The following is a 12315-nucleotide window of genomic DNA, read 5'->3' on the forward strand; positions in this document are numbered from 1 at the left end:
GGAAAGGGGCGGGGCTGAAAGAGAAGGCGGAGAAGGAGCGACCAATGGGCGCGCAGGCCCCGAGGAGGGGGCGTGGCCCCGAGAGGGTCTGGGGAGGTGTGAGGCGAGGCAGGCGTTGGCGGCCGCAGTCGAATCAGCCCCCAGGGCGGTCCGCGAGTCGCGGCCAGCGCAGGGAGCGACCAGAGCCGAGCAGCCGCGGAGCCGCGCGCAGCCCAGCCCAGCCTGTCCGGGTGAGTGAGGGAGTGCATGTGTCCCACCCCGCTCCGCGATGCTCATCATCATCATTATTCTTATTACTATTAATTTGTTGCGCTTCCCCAATTTGGGGGTTGTTTGCCCTTTTTATTTATTTATTTATTTATTTTGGCACCTTGCCCCCGTGCCTTTAGCCTGAAGGTGTTATTCAAAAGTCCCCCTTGGGCTCTCCTGGAGCAGTGGAGATCTGCTGTGCCGTGACTTGGCGATCCACACCCACCTCCCCCTGCCCGAGCCCGAGCCCGAGCCCGGGGAGAGAAACCCCTGCCTCTGGGTCCGACCCAGCTTATTCCTCGCCCCTGCGCTGAGCAACCCACCCGAGCCCTCCTGTTAAAATGTTATTTGTCTTCCCAGCCTAATAATCTGGTTTTGCAGAAGCTCTTTCAACACTCCTGGTCGCTGTTTAAGATCTTGGTCTTGTTTTTCTGTTCCCCTGCCTCATTGTGATTTGTAATCCAGCGCCTTGTTTGACAGCGGTTGGGGCTGCGTTAGCATCTGCCCTAGAAAATCCATTGTAAAGATCCAACAAGTTTTAAAAACTGCGGGAAATCAAAGGGGTGTCTCTAAAAGGCAGCTTTTTCATGTGTAAGGTGCAGCAAGGGAAAGGGAGCAGTAACATCTCTCGGGGAAGCCGGTGAGGTTATTGTTGAACAGACATAATAAAATATCATTTCTGAGACTTGTGCCATTTTCCTTCTTCAATTTGAAAGCGTGTGACAGCATCCCATTAAAGTGTCTTTCTCATTTATTATATGCTGTAGGTTGTATCGTGTGGTTCGGTAAACCGTGTGACACGCAATATTTGAAATCAGCCTCGTTGAAAGTTTCACGTTTTGACAGCTTAATAAAATGAATCCCTGACAACATATATTTCTAAGCCTACTCATATGATAATTCCCCCCAGGGCTTAAAAAAAACCAGAGAAGAACTAAGTTTTATTTCAGACTGTCCTTATGAATAAAAATCAAGATACTCTAATAATTGTGTACAGCTCATTGAGCTCTTTAAATACAATACGCTGTTAACTTAAAAATATTCTTACTACTTTAAGTTCATCAAGCTGCAGGCAGTGGTGCTGTGTCTTATCTACAAAGAGCAAATTAGGCTTTATTGTAGGAAAGCTTTAGAACTTGAAGCTTTAAATAATATGTAAAATCAAGAAATATTTTTTAATAAATTGGATTTCAGATTCCCATTGCATCTCTTTGATTTTAATTACGTAAGTGTAAAAACAGACAGTTTTAAAAATGTACTGTATATTGTATGATACCTAATATATTAATACTTCCCATGTGTTCAGAGACACATGCATAAGAGATGCCACCAGCTGAATGAATAGGTAAATGATTAAGCTTATCAACCAGTGGTTATAATTTTCTCACAAGGAGTATCATAATAGAAAGCCACATATATACCTTTGTGGCACCTGCCTCTGTAGTGTGGGAACAGAAACCCCAAACATCGGGGACGGCAGTACAATGTGGGAACCGTTTAGCACATGTAATGACATTAGTAATTCAATGCAAAAGAAGGCAAGAACACTAGAGAAGACATCTGGAATGTTGTGCTCCATTGGAAAAATATGTATTTCATGCCTCTTTCTTTTGTTTTAATCTACTTTTGTGTGATTCATTAAATACCCAATAATGCACGTCCCTTGTTATCAGTGGAGAACACTTAGAATTTGTGTAACGTTCGTAAATTTTAATGCATTTCACTAATTGCTGTTGGCTTTGCTTCTTTAAGACTTCTGTTTGAATAATCTTCGCATACTCTGTAGCTGAATCTGGTAAAGAATTAAGCTACTATCATTGAATAAAAGTGTGCGCCTGTCCCCTCTTCTGTGAAACAATCCATAAAATGGGTCGGGGTAGATGTCAGCTATTTAATAATATTTTGATATAACATACATCTCCCCCAAATTCTTTAACCCAAAATGTGGCTTCCTCATACTGGAGTCTTTAGTTACAGCTTAGTGCATATTTTCTTCCTTTATTTCATCCTGCTTTTTCAAAACTGCTTTATGTTGGTTGTGTTGGTTTTAGGGGGAAGTGGGGAATTTTTTTTTAAGCTACTATAACTAACAGTCTTTAATTACTTTATAATGCAAATCTTAAAATATAATTAAGGCACAGTAGATGTATGCTTTCATAGTGTAAGTCAAAGCATTGATAGGTGTTTGATAATATAAGGCACGGCAACTTCTACTTTGTTCTTGTGGAACTGCATAAAAGAAGCAAATTTTGAGGTAAATGTTTGGAGAGCTTCATTCAAACTGGCCCAGTTTAAGAAGTGACAGCTCATAGTTGAGTGAATGACAGCCATGTGATTTGCACCTTGCCCGCTCCCCACACGCCAGCTTGTCCTCTCCTCCTTTCCACTAAGGAAATGAGAGATGACCCAACTGGTAATTTTTGCTTCTTTTTTTGCAGCAAAAAGCATCCTAGCTCTAAAATAAATGTAATGGTGAGGGCAAGTGAAAAGTATGGCTTGTTCAGGCTCAGTAAATTGCAAGTGAGAGTTGTAGTCTTTGCCCTTCCTCCCCCTTTCCTCTATTTTCAGTGTTAATGATAGTGGGTAAGACCAGAACATAAGAACTATCCATATTAAACGTCCATCTCACCCAGTCCCTTGTCTTCCATAGTGGCAAACAGTGGATGCTTTAGAGCAGTGATTGTTAAGCAGATGACATTCAATACTGAGAAGTGCAAGGTGCTCCAGCTTGGGGGAAAAAACCCCACACACGCTTATAGGCTTGGCAGTGCTACGCTCGCTAGTACCGTGGCCGAAAGAGACTTGGGGGTCATGATTTACCACAAAATGAACATAAGCCATCAATGTGATGTCACAGCTGGTAAAGCAAACCAAACTCTGGCTTGCATCCATTGATGCTTCTCAAGTAAATCTCAGGATGTCATCTTCCCGCTGTACTTGGCTTTGGTGAGGCTGCAGCTGGAGTACTGCATCCAGTTCTGGGCTCCACATTTCAAGAAGGATGTGGAGAAGCTTGAGCGAGTCTAGAAGAGAGTCACGCACATGATCAGAGGACAAGAGGACAGGCCTTATAAAGAAAGGCTGAGAGCTCTTCAGCCTGGAAAAGCGCAGGCTCACAGGTGACCTGGTGGCAGCCTATAAGTACATTGGGGTGTTCATCAGGATCTGGGGGAATGCCTGTTCACTGGAGTACTCCAAGGGATGGCAAGGTCCAATAGTCATGAACTCCTCCAAGACCGTTTTAGGCTGGACATCAGGAAAAACTTCTTTACTGTCTGAGACTCCAAGGCCTGGAATAGATTCCCTCCAGAGGTGGAGGGAATCTACTCCAGACTCTTTTAAGAAATGTTTGGATGCTTATCTGCTGGGATCCTTTGACTCTACCTGACTTCCTGTCCCTTCTAGCCCTACTGTCTATGAAGCATGCTGGGGTGCCTTGAGATCCTTTCAAGTGTGCTACAATGTGCCATGCAATATTAGCACTGGTAGGTGTGTAACCAAGAGGTTTCAGATAGGAATTCATAGTTTTAAAACAATTCTGACCTGTTGTCTGAGTCTTTTTGAGTTCTTTGCAACAGAAGTCCTCTATTATTTTTCTGTAGTCAAAACATGAGTGAAAATTAAGAGCCGGCTTTTTCTGAGAGATGCCTTTAATCTAATGAGGGTGCCTGGGGGTTAAGAACCACTGGTTTAGAGAGAGAGTATGAGAAACTGGGAATGTGCCCAGTCAGGTCCTCTCAGTTTCATAGTTTCATAGTAGCTAGAGTCGGAAGGGACCTAGGTAGATCATCTAGTCCGACCCCCTGCCTTAGCAGGAAAGAGCACCGGGGTCAGATGACCCCGGCAAGGTGCTCATCTAACTTCCTTTTAAAAATCCCCAGGCTAGGAGCCTGCACCACTTCCCCTGGAAGCTGGTTCCAGGCCCTAGCCACCCTGACTGTGAAGTAGCGCCTCCTAATATCTAATCTAAACTTACCCTCCGCCAGTTTGTGACCGTTATTCCTGGTCACTCCTGGCAGCGCACGGGGGAACAGGGACTCCCCCAATACCTGCTGATCCCCCCTGACCAGTTTGTAGCAGGCCACAAGGTCCCCCCCTTAGCCTTCTCTTGTGGAGGCTAAACAGGTTCAGGTCCCGTAGCCTATCCTCATAAGGCCTGCCCTGCTGACCCCTGATCATACGAGTGGCCCTCCTCTGAACTCTTTCCATATTGTCCACGTCCCTCTTGAAGTGTGGCGCCCAGAACTGGACGCAGTACTCCAGCTGCGGCCTGACCAGTGCCGCATAGAGGGGGAGGATCACCTCCCTGGACCTGCTCGAGATGCATCTGTGGATGCATGATAGGGTACGATTGGCCTTCTTGACTGCCTCCCCACACTGCCGGCCCATGTTCATCGTGGAGTCAATGACGACTCCAAGATCCTTTTCCGTCTCCGTGCTGGCAAGAGGAGAGTTCCCCAACCTGTAAGTGTGGTGCCGGTTCTTCCTCCCCATGTGCAACACCTTGCACTTATCAGTGTTAAACCCCATCCTATTCTCATCCGCCCACCGTTGCAACCTGTCAACCTGTTCTTAAAAATGATATGAAGAAGTTCAGAATTACAAATCTGACTCAAGGTGGCTTTAAGCCATTGGTTCCACAAATCAAGGCAGAGTCCAAAATCTTCTAAAAGATGAAGCTGGTTTTAGAGGTCTTGTTCTCATTTCACTCTTACATAAGCCCAGTAATATCTCCCTTGAAGCCTGTGGAGGTACACTAACAATGGGAAGACAAAATCAATTGGTGTTAATGATAGCTTTTCCAGTTAATTTGTCAGGCTTCAGTAAGTAAGATCTGCACTTTATCAGTATGAAGTAGCAAATATATCAAGTGCACAGGTTTTGAGTGCCTCATGCAACACTGGAGGCAGGAAGGGAAACCCCAGACCTTTTATTTGGAGGGAAAAGGTTATTTTATATCTTACCTTTTGGCCATACTTCCAAACTGATGTTCAGAATCTGTATCTTTGATCACCCAAGGGATATGCTTCAATACACATTAGAGATAAATGGAAATATAGACACGCAAGCTTTTGTTAAAAAAATTATGTAAATGTTTTGTAAGGTGAAATCAGCATAGTGTAATCTATTTTCACTTCTGTTGAGATCAATTTAGGGAAGTCTGATTGTATAATGGCTGAGCAGTAAGAAGGGAAGAAATGCTCATTCATATGGAACGGATACATTAGTTGTAGAAGTTTTGTCCAATAATCTCTTGTATTCTAATTTTTGTGCCCACAAATATTGTGAGTAAGCAAGTTTTGCTTTGTAATCTGGGAAGGAGGCATTTTAAATTGTGTTACAATCTTCACGTGGCTTCTTCAGAGAGAGCATGGCACAGGCAGTTAAAAGCCTTATCTCAGGAGACCAAGGATGCCTATGGCAGCGGTGGGATCAGAACCCATTTTTGTATCTTGACCACAAGATGATTCTGGACTCCAGTGATTCTGGAGCCCATCCGTATCTCCATATACACTTGCAGATTGAGGTTAAGTCAGTTTCATTCTGTTTTGTGAACGCTTTGTACATTTTCACAAATGGAAATACCTGCTGAGGCATACATGGTGTTGGGAAACAGCCCATCTGCTCTCATGAAGCCTATATCATTTATTGTTCCTGTGACTGTTGTCAAAATTCTACTTAACAGAGTGCTCCTTTCCTGAACAAATATTTTCCTGTAGGACTCTCATGCAAGAACTAATGCCTGAAAATATTTCTCTGTGCCAAATGCCTCTTCTAAGGATCTTGGCCTCCTCCTACCCTGTTGAAGTTCATCGCTTTTCAAAGTCGGGCCTTCCATTGCCACCCTATCTTGGTTACAAATACACATGCTCACCAACTGTAGCATTGTGCCACTGATGTTAGAGAAGATGTTTATTGTAATGCCTTTATTTTCAAATCAGTAGTAGTAAAATGTATTGAAAATTAGTGTCTAGTCTTACTTTGGTTTATTTTTAGCTATTTAATTATTTAACTCCTTCAGTCTTTCCTTCTTGATTTAATTTTGATGGGCTTGGGAAATTTTACCAATACTTTGCTTACCTATTTTATTTGTAGCATCACAACTGTTTTGTTTCTGAGCAGCCAAAGTACTATAGAAAATTTGAAATTTTGACAAGAAATTGCTCCTCATTTGTATAGAGCCTCTGGCATGTTTGAAGACATTCGTTGCAAAAAAGGGAGCATTTGACAATCCACGTACTTTGTAGACAGTGTATACCGGGTTATGTCATAACAGCACACTTGGAAAATAAAATTTACCTTGTGCCTGTCTTAACAGGTTAGGAGATCTTCATCTCCAAAGTCCATGCCTTAATGTATATGGATATAAATCTGACACAGTATCTAAGTGTGTATCTTTATTTAGATAATGAAAAATCTATTTGAGAATTCTTGTTTTATTTTATATGGCGAAAGAAATATTGAGGAACCACCTTACTACTTGAACACCATCCATCCTCTGCACTGAATCAGGCAGAAGAGTTGTTGGAAAAATAAGGTGAGCTCTCAAAATTAAAGCTGGGATAAAATTCCCTGGTGAGGGACAAATTAAGATAGAACTAAGAGCTAATATTTCAGTGTTTGACCTTGTAACCTTAATGCTTTGTTTTTCAACATAAAAAATCACATGGGCAAGAAAAATAGGAGGTTTGGGGGGGGGCAGTTTGTGGTGTGGGTTTTTTCTACTAGACAAAACTGAAACCATTTTAATAAATACTAGTAGCAATAAATGTAACATTTTATACCCTGTAGGAATGAACATTTAAAAGAACAAATATAAAATGGCAGAGATGTAACTTACCAGCCACACCAATTGCATTAAGGGGTTTGTTGAACTGCTTCTGTACTGTAAATATAGGAAGTAGTCAAGCGCTTTGGCTCAAACAGGGAATATTTAGAAACGATAATATACATTTTTTTTGGAAGCAAGTTCTCCCAAAGAATTTCAAGCATACCTAGGGAGTAACACAAACTACTTTAAAAATACAAAAGGACTGTTTTAGCATTGCTGTAGGAAACACAACTTACACTTTCAAAGAAGTCTGGATATAAAGGAGGAATGCTTTTTCTTTAATTTTTCAGACACCAAGTTCTACCTCCTAACATGGTCATCTGATATTATATTAACTATAAATCCAGCTAATAAGATAGCCCATACAATTTGTACTCCAGTGATTGACTTATTCTAGCTGTGCTCTAATCAATAAACCAATGCCTTAAAAGCACAAGCTTCATTTTGTCTGTTGGATTAGAATCTGTCTTGCACACAAACAGTCTTTTTAACCTCCACTTATGTTCTTTACTGGGTTCTAGACTATATCAAAGCAGTCACTCATAACAAAAGTTGTCCGGTCACTTCGCATTCAAAGTAGCCGGTCATAGTACATGACAAAATGGCCATTACCTGTCATCACAGGGCTATGCAATAGCTGTGGTGTTCTTATGTGCCTGTTTTCAAAACACTGGCTGCATACCGACAATCATTTCCACCAGAAGATATGTCTTCTGTTAGAAATATAACCTGGGTACAGACATCCTCCTGCCCTATGGTTGGACAGCATCAGAGGCAAGTTCTTGAGCCAGGGGGCACTAGAAGGCCACCACTACCCTTGGGGGAGCTCAGCTGACCACCTGTAGCTGCCACGGAGAACCAGGGAGGGTTTCTACCCTGGAATAATTTCCCCACCCTCCCCATCCAACTGATCAGCTGGATGGTCATTCTCTCATGGGAGGCCTCCTAATTCTTCCCTGCAGAAGACTAGCCCCACTCCTTGCGCTCCTCTGGTGTGCCCTGGAAGATTGCCAAGACAGGAAGTAGTTTCAGGAGCCCTTCTGAAGGGGCCCAGGCAGCTTGCCTCACCCCACACTGCTCCAGTGGCTTAAAAGTAAGACTTGGAGCAGAGAGAACTCTGGGAGAACCGATAGCAGAGCAGAGCAGGATGAGTAGGAGGCTTTTCACTGTGGATGCAGAGCAGTCTGCCTTGCTCTGTACTGCTCCAGGTCAACTGGGCAGTGGGGGCAGGACGGGGAAGCTGGAAAGGCTAGAAGACAGGCATGCAGAGGCTTTTCCCAAACCTGGCTCCTGGCTTCCTCTGGCTTTTAAATCACCATCCCCACCACCCAGCTAAGCAACAAGGGGAAAATGAGGGGAAGCCAGCATAGCTAAGAAGCTTGCAAAACCAGCTTCTGCCTATGTTGCTTTTCAGTCACCAGTCCTGCCACTCAGCTGAGCAGTGGTGAGGCAAGAGGAAGTAGGCATGGCGTAGTGCTCCCTGTACATGGCTCCCATGCCTGGGAGTGGAGTAGAAGGAGCTACATGGCAAAGTCTCTAGCCATTTCTTACACTGCAAACTACAGAGTAAGAAGCAAGCAAGGAACAACTAACAGCTTCTCTTTCCCTTCCCTTGGTCTCTGGGATGGGGCGGGAACAGCTGCCCCCCATGCCTTCTCCAGAACAGGGACCCTGGTCCCAGTAGTTCTTTGGCTCCATGCCCCCTGGTAGCTAATAGGAGCTATGCAAAGGGTGAAAGTGTGAAGACATTCAGAAACTCTCCTGGGAGCAATTTAACCTTGGTTGGTTCGAGGTTATTTTTCTCTAGGGGTGGCCGTTGTTCTAGAAAACAAAGCTTGAATGTCTCCATTCTTTGGGTTTCTACTGGGAGAACAGCAATTCTCCTGGTAGAAACTGAACATTTGTACATGACTTAGTGATTCTGCATAACTTCAGTCAGAGACTTTGAGAGTGTGTATAAGGACTTTGATCCCCCTCCCCTCCATGGTTAGGTGATTACATTCTCAACTTTTGTATCACCATTGTATCGAATCATACGTCATGAATAAAAATCTATGAAAGCTGCTGAATGTTGCTAACATTATAGTGCATCTGAACTTAGATTTGTATTTCTGCATTCTTGAATTGCTCCAAGAGTGCAAAGCTTTTGGATACTCTTTGTATGGACAAAAGTCTCTCTTCATTTAGAGTCAGTGCAAGATCATCTGTACAATAATCTATTCAATATTAGGTTGGGTTTTGGTTGCGGGGGGTTAGTTAACTAAATGTGACCTCCTAACTTTCAAGTGGTGTGCTGGCCTAGAAATAATAAAGTATTATTTTTCAAGTTTTTTAATTTCTCTAAAGGCATAGACAAATACAACCTGCTGCAGATGAGAATTTAGGTTACAAGAATGTTTAAAAAGTAGATCAGACTTCAATTTTATCTCAATACTTTAATATGGGGGGGTGTATCTTATGATTATGCTGTACTTTATTCAGGTAGCTGTTCATTTTAATGTACTATTTATCACTATTACTTGCTGAACAAGAACTTAGAATAATTGGATTTCAGATGTTTTGCAATGTAGATCCCTTATGTGAAACAGAATTTCTTAGCTGTACAAATGTCAGGTTTCCTTTGCTGTGATTAGCCATTACAACATAGCTTGAAGGAGCTTCAGTTCCCTGTTTTATCCACTGTCTTCCCCTGGCTTGAATCTGTATACAAGTGTACCCTTTTGTGTTACCTTATCCCACCTAGAGGAAAGAACTTTAACTCTCATCAGCATGCCATTATTCAGTGACAAAGGACTGAAATCTCCCTTGTGATACAAATGGAGGTGCTTGCTTGGGCACAGCCAGTTCTTCAGCTGTTCTGGCATTATATATAACTTGCCTTACACTTTACTTGAATGCAGGTGTTAATTCCTGCCTGCTCCTGCATGGCTGCACACACCACACAGCTTAGAGGGAACACTGTTCAGGAGTGAGATAGTTAATGCCCAAATAAAAAAAGTCTCTGCCTCTGAATCGGCTCCATGTTGATTTTTTTTTTCTGACTGAACATGATTTCCTTTAAAGTCTTGAGATGCGTGTCTCTGAATCACCCTTAAGACATCTTTTGAATTGCTTCCTATTACAAAACTAAGACTTCTGTACTTCCATTTTGTGTTTCTTTTGTTATTGTTTTGAAGAGCATCTTCTAGTTGCCTCAATTTGTACGAATGTGGACCCTATTGTGGCAGTATTCCTTACACAGTTTTTTTCAGTGAGGACCTTGGAGGCATTATACTAACTACAACTTATATATTTTTAATTGGTTCAATAAATCTACTTTCTTCGAAAGCTTTTCTTTCCATGTCCACATTAAAGCAGTTATTGGAGCATTTAATTGTTGTGTACTTCACATAGCAATTTGAGATCACTGAAGCAGTTCATGAGGGGGGAGGTTCTCCCTGAAACATATTCAGTCTTCCATATGAAAGCATCCTCTACAGTTTCCCCCAACTATTTATAAATATTAATCAATCAAAACCCAAGGCAGGCTGAGTAACTTACTGTAGTAGCAAATCTTCAACGTGAGATCCCATTGCTCTAAATGAAAGATGCATAGTACCCTATGAAAATATTGCTAAGAACTTATATAGCCAAGATATTCGTTGCCTGAGAAGTTCTGTGATAAGTGGCTTGGGAAAATCCAAGTTATTTTTGCTGTAAATAGGTTAGTTTATTGACATGTTAATTTTAAATGGAAGGAATCGGAGCAGTTGGGGAAGAATACAGAGGACAGAACAGCAAGGGAGGAATTGTAGAAGAGTACAAGAAAAGGAGGAAAGAAAAGGAATGAATAAACTCTAAAATGGAGGAATGGCTTTGAGCAGTCAGTCAGCATGTGTGTAATCACCAAGCCATGCAATAGCATCTTCAGTGCCCATGAGCACGGCCTGTACTCCACCACTGAACTTAGAGGGCAGTTATCGACAATATGCACCTTAACGTGTTTTGCCATTGGTAGGCAATGGATCAGCGTTCATGCTGTGTCAAGCACCAGTAGTTGGTCCACACCAGGGAAACTAAATGTCCTCCTAGTGAGCCGAATTCTGAGAACTTTGAGGAATCCTGGTGTTACTGCGACCATAGACATCATTCAGTCCTATGGCTTTCAGGCCATTGGGTCTGCACTCCAAATTTTTGATGAGCAGAGATCAGCACATCCCTAAATTCCATTCATTCCAAAGACAGCAAGTGGGGGCATCAGAGATATGCCAAAGGGAAAAGTTCAGCCAGATCCAAGAGGTGCTGAGCAATATCTCGCAAATACTAAAGAGCAATAACATAGTGATAGATGTGTCTTTTTAAAGCAGGGGGTAGGGAGTCTGTGCTAGTTTTCAAAGTGTAGTTGGTATGTTCACTGACCAGAAATACCTTTATTGATATTGAGGTAAGGAGTTCCACAGCTTTTGAGTTAAAACTCTGAACTTCCGGAAGTTTGATGTAACTGTTTTAGAAGCACTTAGCTGAATGGAGATCTGTGATAGAGGATCTGGGTAGGACTTTGTCCCTGTATGCGTGGTAAAAAGTAAGAGCTTCAGGTATGTATAAGTTGAGGGATCCAGTATCCCTCATTTAGCACAGTCCCAGGTGTCTCTTTTGGTACTGATTAGCCTGACCACAATAGACACCAACTCAGGTGAATCTCTCTATCTCCTTCCTGTTCTCTGCATGTCCAATACATACATTAGCAGGGAAGCTGAAGGTTGCGCAGACAGTGGGATGATACAGGGACTGGCATAATGTCATTAAGAATGTTTTGGGGCTATTATTTTTGTTCCTGTTTAAGGAAGAGTAGAGCAGGAATAGGAGGGATGCTTAGGGAAGGATTGTCCAGCAATTAGGATCTGTGACTTGGGTCATCTGGGTCAGTTCAGTGTTCTTGACAGACTTCCTTTGTGATTTCAGACAAAGTTGCTGCTGCTGTGTCTAATCACCAGAATTACCATACATGGTAACAGCAAACTCAGAGTTGCTATGCTGTAGGTGCGTCTGCACGAGATGCTATGTTGCTATAGCAGGCGTGAACTAGGATGCCACTAGTACGGCACTGTAGCTCATTGGAAATGACCTGTGCAGGGTTGGGACTGTGCAGTACTGGTGGTTATTGCACAGTTATTTAGTACTTGCTAAGCATCCATAATAATCACAATCGGACCTCCCCCCACACCACCACTCTCACCCAGACACAGACCAGCTCA

At 42.7% G+C, this 12315-nt stretch overlaps 1 protein-coding gene across 2 annotated transcripts in view; it reads left to right on the forward strand.

The window, feature by feature from the left end:
- The first annotated feature begins 71 nt into the window (after positions 1 to 71).
- SERPINI1 (serpin family I member 1) overlaps positions 72 to 12315 on the forward strand; it is an 88799-nt gene continuing 76555 nt past the window's right edge. The window contains exons 1-2 of one of the 2 annotated variants that reach the window (XM_090052949.1): positions 81 to 230; positions 6706 to 6787. The gene's annotated coding sequence lies outside the window, so the exon portion shown is untranslated. Of the gene's footprint in view, positions 231 to 6705; positions 6788 to 12315 lie in introns of both variants that reach the window. The other variant, XM_090052948.1, reaches the window with a different exon arrangement.

Source organism: Crocodylus siamensis, chromosome 6 (genome assembly GCF_052110815.1).
Source record: "Crocodylus siamensis isolate JL-2025a chromosome 6, ASM5211081v1, whole genome shotgun sequence".
NCBI lineage: Eukaryota > Metazoa > Chordata > Crocodylia > Crocodylidae > Crocodylus > Crocodylus siamensis.